Raw genomic sequence first — 20,214 nt, 5'->3', positions numbered from 1 at the left:
TCAGTACCTATCTCACAGAGTTGTCAGGAGGATCAAATGAAATATTTATAAAATGTTTTGCAACAATGCTTGGCAAATACACACTGTGTAAATGCTTGTTTTCCCCCCTTCCCTCAATGGTCATTCCCTGCAAACTTTGATTTGAGTTGTTCACTTCTTTTCAAGTCTGATGCATTGTGATATCCTACTTTGTAGGAATCATACAAAATAAGCTAAAATTCCCACTATATTTAATTTGCACTTATGAATAATTTGTTCTATGTTCTTACATAATTGCTTTTAGTATTTAGTTTCATTTTTATATGCCTGGTGTCCCCAATTGGAAACATCATAAAGGCAGGAATTATATGTATTATTTTAAAATTTGTCATTCTCCAGATGTGTCTGTCCTGTACTCTTCCAATTCTGTTCCTTTGTTCTCTCTAGTCTTTCTAGTTAAATTGCTCATCTAACAGTTTCACTTGGCAAAATCCTGTTCATTCTTCAACTAAATTATACTCAACTAAAATGTCACCTTATCTATGAAATCTTCATTTATCTCTCATCCAAAGTGACCTCTCATTCCTCTGAATTTCTATAACAGTTTTCTTTTTTATTTGACACTATGCATTGGACTCAACTTTTTCTTTCATTCATTGTTGTCTCCTCTATTAAGTTGGAAGCTAATTTAAGACTGGGTCTTAATCTTTTCCAAAATCTACATCACTTTGAATAATCCCTTGTACATAATAGACCATGATAAGTATTTGTTGAATGAGTGTCTGAATACCTCTTTTTTTTGGTTTGTTTTTGCAAAGCAATGGGGTCAAAGTGACTTTCCCAAGGTTACACAGTTAGGTATTAAGGTAAGCTCTTTGAGGGTGAGGGTCTTTCTTTTTTACTTGTATTTTTATCCTGAGTGCTTAGCACAGTTCTTGAACTACTAAATGAATGCTTGTTTACTTGTAGACTTAGCATGGAAGGCAGTTCAGGGTATTCATTTGATGTTTAATAAATGTGTGAATGAATAGCAATTTCTGGGGTGTCAGGAAGGTATTCAGGACTCTAGCAGTAATTCCATCATGTTTTCTTCATTGTAAACTTTTTGCTTCATGAGATTTTCAGTTAAAGCTTCATCAAAACTGAAGCATATTTACCACATTTTTTTGTGGTAAAAAGATGTTTATGTATCTTATAGAAAAGTGGTACAATTAGATTTCAGGTTAGTAAAGTTTTGAGTTAGTGAGTCATGAGTAAAAGTTATCAAAGTCATAAATAACAGAGTGGAGCTCAAGCTCAATACATCTTTGTTGTCAGACAGTATCCTTTGTGTTTCCATATTTTCAGCTGTTGGATTATTTTTTGAGTTGCTTTGAAATTTTGAAGTAGCATGTTGATTTTTCTACTAAAAATCTCCTTTTATGGTTCTGTGCTATTTTCCTTAAGATGCTATCAAATTTCATTTATCCTTTTTTTAGGCAATCAAATAAAAACAATTATCTGAAACTTGCTACAAAAATTGAATTGATTCTGACACAGTCAATATTTTTGCTGCAAATATAGCTTTTATGAAATAAGTGTATCCTATTATGAGTATAATTGTTCATTGCAAACTTATATATGTTCAAGGCAAGGCAAAGCAGCAGGAGTTTCTTACTTACTATTTGCCAGACACTGTGCTGGAGGTAACAAATATGAGTAAAAAGATAGTTCTTGCCCTCAAGGAATTTACAATCTAATGGGGGGAAAGAACATATTAAAGGAGCTGGAAAATAATTTGAAAATGCACCTGATGTGGGGGTCCAGATGCATATCTGGAAGGGGGAAAGGCTCCTCACTAAAATGGAGACCCTAGATTTTAGTGTCTAGAAGGGACTCACTAATGTGATGAAGACAGCATAGTAGAGTGAGAAAGAGTGAGAAAGTCCCAGGGGATGATGAATTTTTCAGGCTGGAACTAGGGATGTGTTGAAATCTAGAAAGTCAGAAGCATAGTTAGAGGAAAATAAATATATAGGTACATTCATACTATATATATCAGTATCTATGTCTATGTCTATTTATGTATCACAACGTTATGATAATGAACTCATTTAAAGTTTAGGGGCATTATATTATCCCTCAGGGTCTACATGCTTTTCTTTTTTGTTGCCTTAATAAGTTTATATTAATCCAAATATTAGTGCCATGATCACAATCATTTTGGGCCTTCAGTTAGGAAAGTTCCTGTAAGGAAAAGTAGAAATTTGGTTTAATGTCTTCATTTACATTTTTAACAATCCCTAGATAACCTCTCTACCCTTTTTTGATTGAGGCAAAACCAAGATTTTATATATGTTTGGGTAAAGAAACAGCATGGTTTATTAGATATTTGTTAATTGGCAGATACTGGGAGAGGAAGTCAGGAAAGATCAAACCCTTTATATATACAGAACTTTCCTGATTCCTTAAGGAGGGAGGTACACTGGTGGTGTTAGATCAAGTCTTCTTTGAGATGCCTGCAGGGACATTGGTCTTCCTCTATCTCTCCTTTCTCTGCTACAGCTCAATCTGGCTTTGTCTATCTCCAATTGGCCCTGTATGTCTGGTTCTTTCTGGCTTCAATCTGATGCAAGGTCCTCAAAAATCTCTTGGTCCTTAATTAGCTCTTATTTTTTAGGAGCATCTCAGGACATAATCAGGTCACTAACCCTAGAACAGATTACTGATATCAATTAATTGAAATGTCTCTGATTTATTGCAGACTTTGTTCACACCTAGCTCTAATTGATTGATTCAATCAAGTAGTGTTCCTACCTAACAAGGCTAATAACTATGATGTAGAGTGAGGCAATCATCAGCGGTGGATTCTCTCTGTCTCTGTCTGTCTCTGTCGTCTCTGTCTCTGTCTCTGTCTCTCTCTCTTTTTCTCTCTCTCTCTCTCTAACACATACACACAAATCATAGAGAATTCCCTATGAGCAAATTCTTTCTGGCAAAACAGATTTACTTCTCTGATTTATAAGTTTAGAGTGCCCAGGCCCTGAGAAATTAAGTAATCTACTTCTCTCTTTAGTTTTCCCCTTCTCCCTCTCTTAGTCTTCCCCTCTCTTTGTCTCTAATTTATTCTCTTCTTCCCTATATCCTCTTCCCTAATCTTTCCCCTTGCTTCTTCCCTGTTCTCTCTCTCATTGTTTTTTTTATTTCAATGCAAAAAAAAGATTTATTTTAACATGCAGTCTCTCTCTCTATATATATATATGTTCCATTGCCTGCATCTATTTATTTATTTACTTATTCATTCATTCATTTATTCAGGTTTTTGCAAAGTATTGGGATTAAGTGACTTGGCCAGAGTCACACATCTGGGTAATTTTTAGATATCTAAGGTCAAATTTGAATTTAGGTCCTCCTGACTCCAGGGTCACTGCTCTATTCACTGGGCCACCTAACTGCCCTTTGTCAAGCCTTTGTCTCTCAGTCTCTCTCTCTCTCTGTGTCTTTACCTCTTTTCTTTCCTTCCCCTCTCTCTTTTCTCTTTCCTGTTTTAATTATTTCTGAGGGTGGGGCAGAGGAGAGAAAAAAAGCTAGCAGCATATATTCTTTCCTCTGGGACTTCAGGCAGGGAGCTTGCTGACTGTATAACAGATCCTGAACATTAATGCTTTTGTATACTTTTGAATGTCAGATTCAAGATGGCTAGAATGGCTCAAAGAAAGATGAGAGAAAGTAATGAACGCTGGAATTTGATATAATTTATTTACTGTTAATAGTAGGAATAGAAGATGATGATGGTGGTGAGGAATGGCAAATAATTGGCCCAGAATTCCACAGGTATCCTAGAGATATCAAGAGAAATTGAACAAGACTTTCGCACATTGGGTGTATCTCCTATGCTGAACAAATGGGAAGAAGTAGAAAAAAGCTATAAAAAATGGAGAGGCATAGATAAGTGATCTACCTTATTCTAAGAAATATCTAAATCAATGTTATCATAGAACTATTTGCATGTTATATTATACAGAATGATGCTTAATATATTTTTAAATATGACATTAGTTTTAGTGACAATTCATCTAAACCTAATTATTGATTGTATCAACCTTAAATAAGAATGGAAAAATCACAGTTCTTCTTAGTAGTTTATTTCAAGACATTTAGATTTAGGTCCCAGATGTCACACAACTGTCAGAGATACACACACACACACACACACTTTATAAGCTCTATGACTTTTGTCAAATCATTAATCTTTGATTCAGGTTCTCATCTGTAATTTATGGTTCTCTGTATGGATGGTGTGGTGCTGGCTGATGGAGCACCTGTGTTTTTTTGGTGTTGATTGTTAGACCAAAATTAGCACAAGCAGCAGAGAATTGATCCATATTTTATTGCTTCTTAGCTTCAGAGGCTGCATTGAGTGCACAATCATCTGCAAACTGAAGATCATGCATCAATACTCCCTCCACTTTGGTCTTGGCTTTACTACCATACTATCAGTATGGTAGCTGACCTTGAGACCATGTTCATCCTCAGTGAAGGCATATGATAATATGCCTGAAAAAAATCATGTAACAACTGGATAGCCTCCTGTTTTCTTCAGATTTCAATCTAATTGTAGTTGCTAGAAGCTGAGACACCAGTCTTCAAACTCTTTATCTTCTGAAGTGGAGAGTGATTTGGGACAAAGCGTACCAATTACTGCTCAGCTACTAGCCACTTCTAGAACTTCTTTTTCCTAATCTGCTCATGTTACTTTCACTCTTCCAAAAATTCATCTCTGGACCAACTTAACTAACTCTGAATCTGAGTTAAATTGGTCCAGGGATGAATTTCCAAGAAAAAAGGAAATCAATCCACCTTTTTAAAACATAGTCACTCTTTAGCTCGAGGATCATGAAAAGCTAACAAATTTCCTTTTGAGCCACAAGAACATCATTTTCAGCATATATTTTCCTTTGATAGATAGAAGTAACAGAAATTACATTAGTATTTTCTTCTGTAGTTGTTTCAATCTTGCAAAATTCTTTTAAATACCACAACTTTTGAAACAATATAAATTCTGTAATGTGAGGTTACATGTGATACACTAAGAGGTTTCCAATATGCACAAGTAATGGTAGCCATAAAATTTCTTTAATAGGCACAATAAAGAAGAGAAGTTAGACATATCAGTTTTGTACTGACTACTTCAGACCATTGTGGCTTTGTTAAACAGTCAAGAAAATTTACTGGATTAAATGGTGACAGTTTAAGGTAAAATATTTGATACCACTCAGCAGCAAATAGTTTAACTTGAGCCACATATTTCATGAGACCAGATTTGGAATCCTGACTCAGAAACTTACTTTCAGGGTTATTAATATTTACATAACCTACACCACAGAATTGTTGTGAAGAAAATGCTTTTCATATCCTAGAAAGCCCTATAGTTGTGAGTAAATATTAACAGGAAATATATTTACCTTTTTGACCAGAAAGTAAATAATGTAGGCTTTAGCACAGATTTCTTACACAAATATCTCTTGTTTTATATCATGTGTATTACTGAAAAAAATGAATTAATAATGTGATTTTTCCCATTTTTTATCACTTAATGGGGGATGTATCCCTATCTGCCTATCCCCTTAAGACTCTAGCAATAAAACTGAATTTAATACTTTTGATAAGGATGAAGTTAAACTTAGGTACGTTGCTTGCAATAGTGACAGCATACTCCTTTTGGTAAAAATTTGTTTGCTTCTAAAATACAGTAGTCAAAGTCAAATGAATTTGTGAGTCTGGGAGCTTCTTTACTCCCTACACATAGGAACAATCTGTTTAGAATTTATAGTTTTAGAGTATTGCCTGAGGCTGACTGGGTCCACTAAAATTTTATTATCTAATTTTAACTGAACCCTCTATTACCTTCTTTGCAGAGACTATTCCAATCCTATCTTTAAACCTCCTTTGTCACCTACAACCTTCTCTACTATCTTCCATTCTATCAGCAGTGAAAGTTGCCTGAGAAAATAGAGGTCATTCACAGTAAGCTTTCTCTTTTCATCTACTTTATATCTTTGACAACTAGGTGGTGTAGTGGACAGAGCACCAGCAGAAAATTTAAGTTCAAATCTGGTCTCAGATGCTGTGTGATCTTGGGCAGGTCACTTAACCTTGATTGCCTTGCATCCAGGACCATCTCCAGTCCTCCTGATCCATATCTGACCACAGGACCAAGATGACTCTGGAGGAGAAAGTAAGGCTAGTGACTTAGCACAGCCCAATCTCACTCAAATCCAATTCATTTGTTTGCCATGGAATCACTTTCCTGACATTATGGTCTTCTTTGAGAATGAAAGACAAACAACATAACATTATATCTCTAATCCCTTTGATGTTGTCCCCTATTCTTTCATCTTTCAGTCAGTGATGAAAAGTTGTATTTTCCCTGAGTATCAACCCTTCTACTACTCCTCTTGATTCCTTTTTCTCCAGCATTCTCTGGTAAATCACAAATATGCTTCTATCTTCCCTATCCTTTAAAAAAAACTCAAACTTTTCTTCATTAGACCCTTAAACTATCATCCTGTCTCTTTTTAAGCCAGATTTATATAAAAAGATGTCCATTCTCAACATCTTTACTCAACTAAAGCTACTCTTTCCAAAGTTACCATCAATCATTAGTTTCTAGGTCATTTAATGCTTTTTATCTTTCTTTGTTCTTTTTGGCTTCTTTGAAGTGACCCCTGATGCTTTCCTTCCTGAATAATCTATCTTTCTGCTCTAGATTTTCATGATACTATGCTCCTATTTATTTTTTTTTTACTCTTAGAAATATTTTATTTATTTTGAATTTTACAATCCCCCCCCAATCTTGCTTCCCTCCCCCCCTACCCCCACAGAAGGGAGTCTGTTAGTCTTTACATTGTTTCCATGGCATACACTGATCTAAGTTGAATATAATGAGAGAGAAATCATATTCTTAAGGAAGAAAAATAAAGTATAAGAGATAGCAAAATTACATAATAAGATAACATTTTTTAAAATATTAAAGGTAATAATCTTTGGTCTTTGCTCAAACTCCACAATTCTTTCCCTGGATACAGATGGTATTCTCCATTGTAGATACCCCAAAATTGTGCCTGATTGTTGCACTGATGGAATGAGCAAGTCCATTAAGGTTGATCATCACCCCCATGTTGCTGTTAGGCTGTACAATGTTCTTCTGGTTCTGCTCATCTTGCTCAGCATCAGTTGATGTAAATCCTTCCAGTCTTCTTTGGATTCCTATCCCTCCTGGTTCCCAATAGAACAATAGTGTTCCATCACATACATATACCAGTTTGTTAAGCCATTCCCCAACTGAAGGACATTCACTTAATTTCCAATTCTTTGCCACCACAAACAAGGCTATGACTACTTTTATAGATGTGATATTTTTACCCTTTTTCATAATCTCTTCAGGGTACAGACCCAGTAGTGGTATTGCTGGATCAAAGAGTATGCACATTTTTGTTGCCCTTTGGGAGTAATTCCAAATTGCTCCACAGAAAGGCTAGATGAGTTCACAACTATGCTCCTATTTATCTGGCCACTCTTTCTCTGTCTTTTTTTTTGCAGCATTATCCTCCATAATCTATCTCTAACTCTGCATATATCACAAGTCTTTTTTCAAGACCTTCTTATCTTCTTTCTCTATATTCTCTTGTTGAACTCATTAGTTCCAAGGGGTTCAATTATCATTTTTTTTTGCAGATGACACCCTGATTTGTAGATCTAGTCCTTATGCCTTTGCTGAGCTCTAATCTTATTTCAACTGTCTTGTAGAAATTTTTAACTGAATTTCTAACCTTATCTTAAATTCAACATTGCCAAAATAAATCTTGGTAGTTAATTAGATGGGGGTGAAGAAGAATTGATAATAAAGCATTACTATGAGATTAAGAATCAAGGTGACTAGAAGGTTGGTGTTATACTAAAAAGAAACAGGGAAGACAGGGAAAGGATGGGTTTGGGGCATAACGAAATTTGTTTTGAGATCTATTTAAAAAGATTTAGTGTTCCCTATTGTCCCCTGAATAAAATACAAATTTCTTTCTTCAGAATTAAAAAAACTTCACAATCAAGCTTTAGACTTCTTTTCTAGACTTATTAGAATAGTCATATATTCACTGCTTGATTTTTCCTCATAAAGGAGTCTATCTCTCTTTTTTTAAATTTCTTTTCTTGCAGGCTGTACCCCATCCTTGGAATGTACCCTTGTCTCACTATAATCTCTTTGGCTCTCTCTAGATTCCTCCAAAGTTCAATTTACATAAAGCTTTCCTAGTTCATCAGCCAAATTATATGTCCTTCCCAAATTACTTTATATGAACTTTATATATATTCTGGTATTGATGTGAGCATATGTTCTCCCCTTCTCTGCCATACTCTCTACTCCCAGAATGAAAGGTTCTTGAGGGCAGAGCTGTTTGACTTTTGTCATTGTATTTCCAGAGCCTGGCAAAGTGTTTGACAAAGTGGTTCTTAATATATGTTTTTCCAACACTTGATAGAAACTCAGAAGGATTACGTGATCTGCCTACATCTATGTAGCTAATGTCAGAGGTAAAATTTGAACTCCATCTTTTTAAGATTATATTCAGCTCTGAATTCAAAAGTCAGATTCTCTCTCTCTCTCTCTCTCAAAATGAATACATATTTACACGAGTCTCAGTTACAGGAAATGATATGAAAAATGTTATAGTTGGTCAGATTCATGTTTTATCATGTCCAATGTTCCATCTCTAACAATGACATTTAATGATTCTTAAATTCCTTGTTCCTCTCACAAACCATGAAGAAATCTGGAATCTTTTGAATCTTATTGCCTCTTTTCACCTGTTTTTCCAGTGAATAGGAATGCTGAGGGAGGACTTCATAATAATCACCTAGATATCTGAAGAGACACTTTTTGAGTCAGCATTGCAAGAATTTGATGAGGAAATATAAAGATATTCATACAAGATGGGGTTTGATACTTATATGCCAATAAGTAATTCAAGAAAGTAAAATGCCAGAAAATGTTCGCTAATTGAATTCTATGCTAAAATAATCAACATTTGACAATGAAGTGCTTGGGGTCACTCGGCCATACTAGTAAGACTTCTTATAAACTGACTGCAAAATTAGGTATATTACAGTGATGGAAGATTTTACTAATCTGAGCAAAGGGTGACAAATTATCCTTTCAAAAGTGATGTGGATGGGGCAGAGCCAAGATAGTGTCATGGAGGCAGGAATCCCCAGAAGCTCTCTTCCAGAACACTACAAATACCTTAAAATTATGACTCTAACCAAACTTGAGACTGGTGGCAGGTAAGGGGATGGGGAGAGACTGTCTAGGTCTCTTTGCTATCTCTGCGTCAAGATTCTGCTACTTTGTCTATATTAAGATCCAGGTCTTAGTCTGGACCCCATACTGCTATAGCAGAGCAAGGACCCTCCTCACAGCTCCAGGGGCAGAGGGGAGTGCTTGTGGTCATTCACGGTCTAGAGCACAGGCAGGAGAGCAGTCAGATCTCTCATGAAACCTTGAAGGAACTGAGGTCCTTGGGGGGCATGTCCCTAAAATACTCAAAAGCTTGGGAAGTACATTAAAACTAGGTTATAGGCCAGGGGAAATGAGTAAACAGACAAAAAGGAACCTGATCTGACCATAGACAATTACTTTGGTCCCATGGAGGATCAAACACAATCAAAAGATGACAAAGTCAAAGCTTCTGTATCCAAAGCCTCCAAGAAAATTTTGAATTGGTCACAGGTTATAGAAGAGTTCATAAAAAGATTTTAGAAATCAAGTGAGGGAAGTAGAGAAAAAATTGGGAACAGAAATGAGAGCAATGCAAGAAAACCATGAAAACCAAGTCAGTAGCTTGGTCAAGGACATACAAAAAATACTGAAGAAAATAACACATTAAAAACCAATTTAGGTCAAATTGGAAAAGCAGTTCAAAAGGTCAGTGAGGAGAAGAATGCCTTAAAAAAACAGAATTGGCCAGATGGAAAAGAAGATGCAAAATCACTCTGAAGAACATAACTTCTTCAGATGTAGAATGGAGCTAAGGGAAGTTGATGACTTTGTGAGAAATCAATAAACAATAGGACAAATCAAAAGAATGAAAAACTAGAAGAAAATATGAAACATCTCATTTGAAAAACAGCTGCCCTGGAAAACAGATCCAGGAGAGGTTATTTAAAATTTTTTGGGTTACTTGAAAGTCATGACTAGGAAAAGAGCCTAGACTTCATTTTTAAAGAATTTCTCCAGGAAAATTAGCCTGATATCCTAGAACTAAAGGGTAAACTAGAAATAAAGGAATCTTCCTGAGAGATCCCCCCCAAATTATTCCAGTAATATTATAGCCAAATTTGAGGACTTCTAAGTCAAAGAGAAAATATTACAAGCATGCAGAAAGAAACAATTCAAATATTGTGGTACTACAGTCAGGATTTCACAGGGCTTAGCATTAAAGTGGGACATTAAAATATCTACATTAAAGGCTCATGGGGCTTGGAATATGCTATTCCAGAAGGCAAAAGGAGCTTGGAATACAATGAAGAATCTGCTACTCAGCAAAACTGGACATCCTCCATCACAGAAAAATAAGTTGAAATTCAGTGACTTTCCTATTGAAATGATCAGAGTTGAACAGAAAGTTTGATCTTCTAGTACAGTACTCAGGTGACGCATAGAGAGGGTGGACAGGAAGGGCAAATTATGAGGGATTTAATGATGTTGAACTGCTTGTATTCCTGCATGGGAAGATGATACTGATAATATTCAAATGAACCTTTTCATTTATTAGGGCAGTTAGAATGAGTACATATATATGTATATATATATATATATATATATATATATACATATATATAATGGGCAATAAAGGAATGGACTGGAAGAAAGGGGAAGAAGAGGTAGAATGGACTAAGATGTTTCATGTAAAAGAGTCAAGAAAAAAACTTTTGCATTGGAATGGAAGGGGGAAGGTGAGGGGGAATGAGTGAGCCTCCATTCTCATTGGAAGTGGCTCAGAGAGGAAGTAACATGTACACTCAATAGGGTATAGAAATCTATCTTACCCTAAGGAAAAAGGAGAGGAAAGGGATGAGAGAAAGGGCACAGGGGGAGAGGAGAAGAGGGTGTGGATGATGGAAGGGAGGGTAAATTGTGAGAGACACAATACTTTTTTTTTTTTGTCAAGGCAGTGGGGTTAGGTGACTTGCTTGGGTATCTGGAGTCAGATTTGGGCTTGGGTCCTCATTGCTTCAAGGCTGATACTCTGTCTTCTGCATCACTTGGCTGCCTCACAACACACTTTTGAGGAGGGACAAAGGGAAAGGAGAGAGATTAGAATAAATGGAAATGGAGAGGAATAAATGGAGGGAAATACAGTTAGCAATAGCAATTGTGGGAAAAAATTATTGCAGCAACTTCTCTGATGGACTTATGATAAAGAATGTGATCCATCCCAGAGACAAAACTGATGGTATCTGAACACAGACTGGAGGATAATTTTTTTTTCTCTTTGTCCTCTCACTTTATTTTTTGTGTGGTTTCTCTATCTTTGAGGGGAGGAAGGGGGGAATTTTCCTTACTTTTATAATAAGACTATTGTAGTAATGTGTAAATAAATTAAAAAAAAGAAATGTGATGTGGAAGTGAGATTTTTATGTTATCATGCATTTTCTTCCAAAATGTCATTAATTGATACTCTCATCCCCATTTTATTATTTGATATATTTTGTGTTGACTTGTTTTTTAAATCATGCTATAATAAAGAAAATTACTATTTATTATTCATTTAGATAGATGGTATAACAAATATAAAGTACTTGAATTTGAGTCAGGAAGAGCTGAGTTTAATATTTTGACTCAAATACTTACAAGTTTGTAACCTTGGGAAGTTACTGAGCTTTCTGCTTCAGTTTCCTCATCTGTATAATGGGGAATATGAATAGTTCCTATTTCTCATGGGTTTGAGAGAATAAAATGAGATCTTATTTAAGAAGCTATTATCATAATTATTACTTATTACTCATTTTCCTTCTTAGAGATGGGAATGATAGATGGGGAAAAATAAAATCAGTTGATTTAGTTATATATTGGAGATTTTGTTATAAGGAGGTTCTTTAAGTAGAAATTTTGCACAGGGAAGGAGAATGAGACCCTGTTCCCTGAGTGGGAACTGTCTGAAATGATGAAAAGAGGATATTTTTTGGTCCCTAGACTGAATGGAAAGGATTGAAGGAGATCTTGAGGTCTTCTGCCAATGAGAATGAAGGAGAGAAAGTCTTTTGCTGCTAATTGAAACTGTATATGGATTAAATGAGGAAAAGGGCTTTTGCTCTATCTTATGCATAAATAGGGGTTGGGGAGAAAGGGACTTCTTCCCTTTGATGGACACTGGCAGAACGAGGAATGGTGAAGTCTTCTATGCCTACATGCTTTGGTATGGGACTGAAAGAGAGAATAGCTTGATTGGGTGGTTATAGGATAAAAATAATGAGTCATTTTGTTCTTGGTCAAGCTTAGAAAGAGGGGGAAAGTTGAATGTTTTCCACTCCCAGCCTGGACACAGAGGGAGCACAAGCTCATGGCTTGGAAGGGAATGGTGGGTTGGGGGAAAGAGGTCTGGGTAGAGTGGTTGGGACTGGAGGAGGAAGAGGTCTTCCACCCCTGGTCTGACACTAGGTGAGGAGGATGCTTAGTCTTTGCACTTTCCAAGTCTGACTTAAGCAAACAATTTTTAAAAATACATTTCTATGTTTTATAACTAAATTTAATGATGCAGAATTTTCAGTGAGGCTTTATGGATACCCTGTGTGAGAAATGGTGCCAAATATTAATGCTTAAGGAGAAAGAAATCTGTTTCAAGTGGGAATGGCTTTCATATGGTAATCAATCCAGTTCTAACCACTCAAAAACATAGGCTATTCCTGTAAATACTTGTTTCATGAATATTTATGATTAGTCATTATACTAATTTACTATTTTGTTCTCTAGGTGATCCAAAATAACATTTACCATGTCCCTGCAGTAAAGTAAGTCACTTTGTTGAACAAGGACACCTTGGTATTCAATACAGAAACTCACTGAGTGACATCTGGTTCACATTTTCCAGGTATGCCGGTAATTCTTGTGCTTTTGAATGGAGACTGCATAACCACCTTTGGTTTTTAAATACATACTTACCTCTGTTCCCTTTTCTCATTTAGAAAACGATTCCCATCACATGCTCATTTTTCCAGTCAGCCTTCACAGCATGGCCATTATCTTTTGTCCTCTTACAAAAGAGACAGACTGCAAAGAAAATGCTGATGCCAATGTTTGTGGGGATACCTATGTATCTGTTACTAGATTATTTACTAACTCACTTCCTGTGATCTGAAAGGTACCCACATTCCTTGGTTCTATGATCAGATAAATCATAGACTGCCAGAGCTAGGAGAGACTGTAGAGACAGATCATCTTGGGGCAGTACTATGATTTTTAACCATCTAGAAATTAAGATGGAGGGAGGGTACATGTAGAATTGACTTATCCAGGGCCACACAGTTACTTGGTGTATTCACAAAAGTCTTTTAAAATTAAATTGCTAAAGTTACCTTGTTAGTTAGTCTCCAATGTCTAATGAAGGTCATGTCCTCAATGTTTTAACATAGCAGAGTTGATGATAATCTCCTGAACACTGACTCTAAGCATTTGTCTGTTTAATCTGCATAGATTTGGTTCAGTTAAAAATAAAAGAGAGGAAGAAAATTTGCCCAGTAGGCTCTCTATTGATATATAACTACAGCACATGGCTAGGAAGGTAACGAAGTCACTTTGCTGGTGACAGCATGGAGGGGGAAATGAATTTGGACTTGATTATAGACTATTTCCCCTAGGTGACTATGTTTAACTAAATGCAAGTTTTAATTAGTTGGGGGGATAATTGAATAGAATTTATGTAAAAAACCCTCAAGACTACATATATATATATATATATATATATATAATATTCTAAGAGATACTTATTAAGCACCTTCAAATATGGCTCAATATTAAACTAATCTCTTGGGATCTATACTGTGCAGTATAGTATAGGAACTTATATTTAACCTAATTGTGAAATAGGCAAGGTTCTTTGGAGAGAGAAATTTCATTTGGGTAATGAGGTTGGAATGGGTTGGAATGAAAGAAGGGGAAGTTGAGGAAATGAGAATGTACATTTTCTTGGAGTTTAGTTGAGAAAAGGAGGAGATATGTAATATAACTGGAGCTGGATGGTAAGGTCTAGGGTAGATAATTTAAGGATGAGGGTTGGGTATATGTGCAGGAGATCAGGAAGGAAACCACAGAAGGAAATTGAGAGAGAAAGAAGAAAAAGACAAAGATGAAGAGGAGGAGAGAAGAGGAGAGAGCATATATAATTGCAGCAATCTACTAGAAAAGATGAGAATGAATGGAAATAAACAAAGGGGATCAAGGATACATTTAGAAGGGTTAACCTTGGCAAGGAGGAGAGATACCTCATTATCCACAACTGGGATAAAGAGGAAAAAATAAGAGATTATGTCAAGAAATTTTAATATGAAAAGAGGGGGGGAGAAGATGGTGTTCATGGCACCTCTTTTCAATAAAGAGACCAGGTCCTCAGTCAAAAGTGTGAGCCTGGTGTGAAAAACTTGGGGAGAGGTTTGGAAATATTTCTCTGAAAAGTAAGATAGGAAATAAATCTGGGAGAATTAAAAAGCATTGTCTTACTCTAATGAAGACCCAATTAAAGTTGGATAGCATGAATTTATAATGAACCTTGACATCATGATTGTATCACTTCCTCCTGCTATGTTCAGCTAAACATAAATAGGAGAGGAAGAGGAGGTTGGAGAGGATAATCCAATACTGGGGCTTAGCAAATAATAGGAAAAACAGTGCCAGCCTTCAAGGACCTTGTACTTTATTTTAAATAACATGTACATAAACATCAATAGATACATACAAGATGCATATAGATGGAAGATAACCTTAAAGGGGAGGCATTAGCAGGTGGGGGAGGAGTAGCAGAAAAGGTTCATGAAGGTATTAGCATTTAAGGTGAGTCTTAAAGATAGCGAGGTATTCTTCATGATGGAGGTGATGTAAGAACACTCTAGGCTTGGAGATTGGAGATGGACTATCATTTGTGTGGAATGACAATTAGGCCAGTATGAGTGGACCATAAAATTCATAGAGGGGAGTAATATTAAGGTGATTAGAAAGATAGGCAGATGTTTAGATTATGAATATGTATAAAAGGCAAACAGAGGTTTACATTTGATATGTGGTAAAAGTGAGCTACTGGAGTTTATTGAGAAAGTAGGATGACATTGTTAATAATCATTTGATCATAAAATTCAACTTAAATATAAAAGAGGGAGACTTGCTTGCTAAAAAATATCATCATAGTCAGGGAGAATGGAAAGTCCAAGTTGAAGAGAGATTCTTTTTTTTGAAAATGAGGTTCTCCAAATGCTTTTGGGTTTTTTGGATAACATCATGCTGGTTGCATTATCCTAGAATATTGAAGAGTTTAGGAAAAGTGTTAGAAGGAAGCTACAAAAGGAAGAATAAATAATAAACTTTTAAGGAAAATTGTTGAAGAGGTGATGTTATAAACTGCATATAGAGATGCAAATAGAGAAATTATTAATCACATATAACATCAAACATAGTAATAAGTATACAAATAAATAAGTGCTGCTGTTATAATATAGACTGAAGTAGTGGTCTTAAAGGTCTTCAGTTTTAAGGTTGAAACATACTTGTATAACAATGTTCACTTGGAAATAGGAAGAGCCTTGTTGATTCTGGCAAAATGTTAATCTGAAATTCCAATGATTCAGAATATCAGAAATCTTTGGTTTAGGTCAGTATCCTATCCCTCCTGGCCAGGTGGTGATATATTATAAATGATAGCCTGAAAAAAATAAGAGAACAACACATTTTCAAGTTAACATTTAATCATAACAGATGGTTTTATGACTTAAAGAAATAATGGGGATAATATAGTCCTGGAGAATCAATTTTTAGCATGAAGTGTATGAATTCTATGCATCTTTATTGATGTATACATATAAAACAGGAGAGTGTGAAATGACTGTAAAACAATGGGTGTGATTTATGTCTTCTATTTTAGTCTACCTATCTTATTAAAATGTACTTATTATGGTTGAAGATAACTTTTATTATAGGTTTATGATTTATGCTTTCAGTATGATCATTCTGATAACAGATGTCACATTGTTTAGCAAATTGGTTTTATGGCCTATAGCATACATTCAAGTTTCAGTAACCTTCTTGGCTGTGTCCTAGATTTATTTGTTTCATCTTTGTTTGTTGTCACAAGTAGAGAAAAAATAGATGTATACATCACACATCCAACTAGTCCATTTGCTTAAGATTCTGGTCAATAGATAACATGCTAGAGACATCGGAGAATAAGTCATTTTGATAGAAATTAAGAAAAGAATAACAAGGCTTTTCTCAGGTACTTTCCCACTTTCCCAAAATGAGCTCCTTTATTAATTACTCTTTGGTAGTAATTTAGATCAGTAGAATTCTTTTCTAAACTATGATCTTCCCTTCTTTATTCTTTTACTTCATTTTCCTACTTCTCTTCATCCTATTCTCAATTATCTGAAAAGAATAATATTCTCATCAAATATCTCAGAATTACAAGACTAAATTTAATTCATTAATTAAAATTCAGGCAAACATTCACTAGATTGGTGGAGGAAATGATTAAATTTTCTGTTTTGGAATATGCATGAAAGACAAAAAAACCCTATCTACATTAAATCCAATATAATCAATCATCTAAATAATAATAAAATCATTATGCAATTGTAATTATTTCTTTGTGTTCACTCTGCAAATAAGATGAAGAAAAGCATTTCATTTATAAAATATACATTTTATTAATAAATCAACAATTAAGTTTTTTGAGGTAGTATGAGAAAGTATTAGGATTAGATAGGTGAGGTGTAAAAAATGCATTTAAAACTATATCTACTCTTTGCATTCTAGAATTATGTTTATTTTGAAACATTTGTATATATTTTAGTTTTCTTAAGAACCCTTCAACATTTACTTCAAGCACCACTTTTATATCTATACCTCATACTTATATACAATCTACATACATCTTCTCAAGTATAAATAATACTACATATCACAAATATAGGTATGAAGTAAATGTTTATATCTTTAAAATATATGTGTAAATATATATATTTTGTATATATATATATATATCATGTATTTAGAAGATAAGAATATATGTGCATGTGGACAGCTAGGTAACATAGAGGATAGAGTTCAGGGTCTTGAGTTAGGAAGTCCTGATTTCAAATCTAGTCTCAGACACTTAAAAGTGTGACCTGAGCAAGTTACTTAACCCTGCTTACCTCAGTGCCCTCTTCTATAAGCAGCACTTATTTATTTGCATAGTTATTACTATGTTTGATCTTATATGTGATTAATAATTTCTCTATTTGCACCTCTATATGCAGTTTATGATATCACCCCTTCGACAGTTTTCCTAAAAAGTTTATTATTTATTCTGCCCTTTGGCTTTCTAACACTTTCCTAAACTCGGCAATATTCTAGCATGATGCAACCAGCATGCTATCCCAAAAACCCAAAAGTATTTGGAGAACCTCATTTCAACAAAGAATCTCTCTTCAACTTGGACTTTCCATTCTCCCTGACTATGATGATATTTTTAGCAATGACAATGACAATGACAGGAAATGACAAATCATTGTGTGTCAAGAAAGCCCCAGATGGGGTTATGAAGGTGGACATGTCTGAAATGACTGAACAACAGCAAGTATATATGCATATATCCATACATATTACAAATCTCCACACATATAGCTTTAGGTCCCTAAATATGCTATCCTGCAAAGAGAATAGTAGAGGAGAGAAACTTATGAATATAGGGATTGAGTTATTAGTGCATAAATTAGTACATAAACTTCTATTCTTTGGATAACGATTCCTGAGAATTTATCCCAGTCGTAGAAAAACTATGGAAATTTCTGTTTGAGGATTAACCTGGACAATGTTCTAATAATTTTCTAACTCAATTGGCTTTGAAGCAAGTAGATATTTGCTAGGTAACCTGGTATCATATGAAGAAATTTTTTTCACAAATATCTAGGAGAATCTGAGACAGTTCTAGACTATCTACCTACCTACCCATTTACCTATCTACCTACTATCTATCTATCTATCTATCTATCTATCTATCTATCTATCTATCTATCTATCTATCTATCATCTATCTGTACTTTCAAGTTCTTAACCATTACTAGAAATCCTTCCAAGAGTGGGGTATACAAAGGCATAAACTATTCCTACCTTCAGAAAATTTGCCTTCTAATGGAGAAGCCAACATGAAAATAATAGGTAAATAAAAAGTCCATTCATAGTGGATTGTAGTTAATCTTGGAGAGAGACATTAACTGCTGGGAGGGCCCATAAAGGCTTCTGGCAGAAGGGGGGAATTCTAGAGACTTGAAGGCTACCAGGGAAGCTGAGAGCTAGGTATGAAGAAGAAGATGTTGTAGGTAGAGGGAAGAACCAGTTCAAAGACGTGGAAGTGGAATGTCCTAGACAGGGAAGATCAAGTAGACCAGACCAGCTGGATAGTAAAGTAAATAGAGTGAAGTAGAGTCAAAAGACTAGAAGTTAGGAAAGATCAGCTTTTGAATTTATATTTGATCTTGGATGTAACTGGGAGCAAGTGGAGTTATAGAAGAGGTTGTGACATATTTAGATCTATGTGTTAGGACAAATCATTTTGACAACTGAATGGAGGATGGATTATATTGGAAAAAAGAATTAAGGCAAGAAAATAAATCAGGATGCATCCTAGATGACTCAACAAGTGTTAAAGGTGTCATTTTTGATACTGATGTGTATTACAGATATATTATTATATCAATATTATATTATATCACTAGAAATATATCACTAAATATAGCACTAGATATATTACTGATATATCACTAAATATATTATATCTGATATAATACTGAACTATCTAATAGACACAGAAGCTTTTTGAAGATCCTATGATATAAGCAGCAGCATAGAGTTCAAATTTTCTAACCTTTTAATTTTAGCTATAAGGAATCTGAAGCCCTAATTCTAATAAGTAAGTAGAGAACATAGCTAATGTTCATATCCAGGTCCCCTAAATTCATTAAGACTTTCTGAAGAGGCTCTCATAAGGATAAGCTGTATTAGAAAGAATATCACATCTGAATACTCCTGATTTGTCTTTCCAGTATACCAGTTCCTGAAGATGTTGGGAGATCCTCTTTAGAGAGACACCAATGACATACCTCCTAAAGAATATAGTGTCAGGCTAGGCAAAAATTATTGTCTGAACATCCTCATGCTTCTCTGTCATTTTGGGGAAAAAAGACAGTGTTGATGATCCATTGTATTTATTCCAAAATGAGGAGGGGTAGAAATAATTTCATACCAGTAAACCTAGTGGAATTGGAGGACCTTAAACTCTGGGTGGGAGTCTGGGTCAGTGACAGGAAACAAAATAGCAATATAACTTTTGAGTTTTGGAATGGGAAAAAGATTATAGTTAGAAAAACTGAAGCTTAAGTGTAAAGTTTGAATGTTCAGTTTATGGTTCCTATTAATGACTACTTCATGGATTTTTCTAACTCTCAGAATTATAAATTTAAAAAAAGTAATCTTTTTTAAAAAAGAGATCTTGAGCTGGCTTTATAGTGAAATCTAAAGAAAGGACCATTTATTTAAAATATATTATAACTCAAGGCTCTTTTGTTGTGATCTTCAGCAATTTGCCATTTTTTCTCTTAGAATATTCATGGAAACATTAATAACTAAAGTGCTTGCATATGTCATCATAGTCTTACTCTAATGAAGAGTAATTATAATGAATTATTATAGATTATAATGAATAATATTTTTCCAATGTTGACACAACTGTTGGTCCTTCACAAAATGACTGTGAGTTTTTCTTAGGGATTTGTATTCTCTACATTCTAATTTGTCAGATTTTAGTAATTTTTTTTTAGAGAGATAGTTTACCTTGGTCAATGAGTCTTGGTTCAAATTTCTTGCATGAGTGCTTTCTTTTCAAGGGGAAAGATGAAAAATTAAGATGGTGATCGAAGATTTAATAATTATTGATTCATTTGTGATACAAAGACATAAAA

This window comes from Macrotis lagotis, chromosome X (genome assembly GCF_037893015.1).
Source record: "Macrotis lagotis isolate mMagLag1 chromosome X, bilby.v1.9.chrom.fasta, whole genome shotgun sequence".
Classification (NCBI taxonomy): Eukaryota; Metazoa; Chordata; class Mammalia; order Peramelemorphia; family Peramelidae; genus Macrotis; species Macrotis lagotis.
Note: the sequence above shows the minus strand (reverse complement) of the source record.